General features: G+C 44.6%; 1 protein-coding gene across 10 annotated transcripts in view; it reads left to right on the top strand.

Moving 5' to 3' along the window:
• The window catches only part of zmiz1a (zinc finger, MIZ-type containing 1a), a 109,742-nt gene that overhangs the window by 85,361 nt on the left and 21,412 nt on the right, over positions 1-2,969 (top strand). The window lies entirely within an intron of this gene.

Below are 2,969 nucleotides of genomic sequence, written 5' to 3'. Positions count from 1 at the left end.
CAGGCCTTTGTGTGTGGCATTTACATACATGGATGTAGCGAGACTCGAATCATTTGATATGATGCCCAGATTGAAATGATCCACCGGCGTTGGGCTGGGTGTCGCATCAACCGTGCAGAAAATGCATCACTTTCTGTTCAGTGATATGAACAGCTGCTCAGACTGAATATCCTCTTTCAGTTGTGGTGGGAAGCGTCTTGTCGGGGGGGTGAACTTAAGTGGGCAGACAGACGTCAGCGTACGATATTGATTGCTGTATCTCTCCCTCGCTCCCTCTCCATCCTCTCCGTCTGTGTTCCTGTGTTGGGATAATGTGATTGTAGTCCAGGCATGGCCCAGACCGGCGGGCCGTCTGGTCCGAATGACAGTCAGAATCATCTTCAGGCCCCGCTGATGGTTCTGGGATCTAATAGAAGATGAGCTGGTTTTCAGGAAGAGTTGTTTATGCACCGCGGACAAATGGGAAGAGTGGTGTAATTATGTGCGACGGCAGCGGGGGCGGGGAGGGGGAAGTGAGAGGCGTCCAGTCATGAGAAGAGTCGGAGTGATGCACGCTTAAAGTCAGACCTGTCTGGAACTTTTGTTCCTTTTTTTTTCCGCGCTGCCCTTTGGTGTAAATAAGCATTATTGTTGGAGAAACTTGCAGACACGGCAGAAACTTTGACATGGAGACGTAGTGACGCAAATGTGACACCCGAGAGTCCAGATAAGGGCCGAGGAGTCTGGGATCCTGTCTGAAGGCCTCTCTGGGGAGTCGGTCGAGTGAAGTCTGCAGATCAATCATGCTGACACTCTCTCTCTGAGCATCACTCTAACAGGAAATTGACAGAGTAATCATGGCTTCCCACATCGTCCTTTCACGGCTTCACTTGGTGAATTAAGTCGACACGCGTGTGTTGCAGAATGTGAGACTTTGATACATATTAGATATATTTTTAAAGTATAAGCAAATATAAGAAACAATATTCTGCAAAATACAGAGGAATTTCTAAAAATCCACAGCCTCCTTATTTTGTTGTCAAAGACCAAACTGCTGCCTGAAAGTTGTCAGATGAAGCAGAGAGGTTTTCTTCAGCATCAAGTCGTCGCTTCTGCTGACTATGATGATGATGATGATGAAGATGATGATGATGATGATGATGATGTGAGGATGAGCCGTCTGGAGATTTTGACCCTGTATTGCATCTTAAAGAGATTAGTCTGTGGCTCTAATCTGGAATTTGGCTAGTGAAGAGATTTATGTGCTAGCATTAGCACTGTTAACTCTCACAGCCAGGAGGGTGTGCACTTCAAACCTGTTAGCATCCAATATTTTCTAACCCCATAATCAGACCAGTTGGCACTTTCCCCTAATGTGCAATAAAAAAATAAATCTGAGTAATTATTTTTTTTTAACAGGCAGAAGGAAAAATAAAATTGTTTTCATTCTCGATTCTGAACAAAAACATTAGAACAGGGTCACAGCGAGACTAAAAGCCTGAGAGAAGCAACATTATTGGATGTTTGGTAATTAGCACTTTAACCAGTCACAGCTCGGGGTTCACAGAGTGGGTAAAAAAGGAGCACACTCCAAGGACTCAGTCTTCACAGGCTGGTGTTGTCGTGGTTCAGCTCGTGGTCAAAGACAGGAAACAGTGAAAATATTCTGGTCAGGTGGAACCTGTGTGTGTGTGTGAAGGCTCGACCTTTACACACACAGGTGTTTCCTGTCAGGTGGACGTCATGAAACTATTTTATACAAAGTAGAAATGAAGTGTAGGAACGCACCAATCACTGCCCTGAACCACTGCACTGTGGTTTGGCTTCAGAGCGACCGGAGTGTAGACGGTGCAGAAGTACCGATTAGGTCAGAAAGTTCCAAAGCAGGTGTTCTAGTTTGATGGTGTCTGATTTTATTAGTCAGAACACTGGAGCAGACGCCACATTTTCAACAAAACTTACACGTGAAGGAGCTGAACCTACTAAGGATTAAAACAAGGCGAGGCAGCAGGTTGTGACCTTGTACCCAGGACATCCTCCAGTTCATCCATCTGGATGGAAACACCGCCTGTTTGGACCCAAATGGAGGACAAATAGAAGAAATTAGAACTGATTGATTTAAAAACAGTTATGACCTTATGAAACGGTTGTGGACGTTCCCTTGGCTCAATCACTTTAGTCATAGAAACCAACACTCAGTCAGCCAGTCAAGCTAATGCTATGACGCTAACTATATTTATACTGTGTAGAGAGAGTGAGTGGTGTCGGCAGTTTCTTGTTTGTTTTTTTCCATCAGGCATTTGAAAAACTAAGCATTTTGGGAAAATGTGATTTACCTTCACTCAGTTTCAGTGACAGCATAAGTAGACTGTCAACAGTCAGTCAGTCAGTCAGTCAGTCAGTCAGTCAGTCAACAAACACAGCTGACTCTGGCTGAACTTGTGTTTTTTAAATGAGGGAAAACAGTCAGAGTTTTGTGGAACCAGTGACAGAAAAACTCCCAGGGTTTGACTGCAACTTGTTCTGTGTTCTGTAAAACACACACACACACAAACACACACACACACAGTACTAACTGAGCATGAGTTTCCAAATGTGCAGGTGAATGAATTGCTCCCATTAGACTTGGTCTAGCATCTACTATCAATGTGTTTAAGTGTCTGTGAGCACACACACACACACACACACACACACACACACACACCTGCTCACAGACATGCCTTCACACTCTTCGCCCCGTCTTAGCCGCCTGCGTGTGGCAGCGCAGGACGGCGTAGCTCTCCTTTGTTACTGACCCAATCAACCTTGTCGACTTTTATATTTAATTACTGCTGAGTAAGAGCAGTGCCATGAATTATTAACAAGAAACACAGTTTATTTTTGGAAAGCAGGCCTCTCCTCTGACACTCTCCTGGGGTTTGTGTTCAATGATGAAACCCCTGTGCAACCAAAAGTACCTTTAAAGTTCACCGCCGAGTTTATTGAAATAG

The sequence above is a fragment of the Cynoglossus semilaevis genome, chromosome 12 (genome assembly GCF_000523025.1).
Source record: "Cynoglossus semilaevis isolate Cse_v1.0 chromosome 12, Cse_v1.0, whole genome shotgun sequence".
NCBI lineage: Eukaryota > Metazoa > Chordata > Actinopteri > Pleuronectiformes > Cynoglossidae > Cynoglossus > Cynoglossus semilaevis.
The sequence above is the reverse complement of the archived record's forward strand: the minus strand, read 5'-3'. Positions and strand labels throughout refer to the sequence as shown.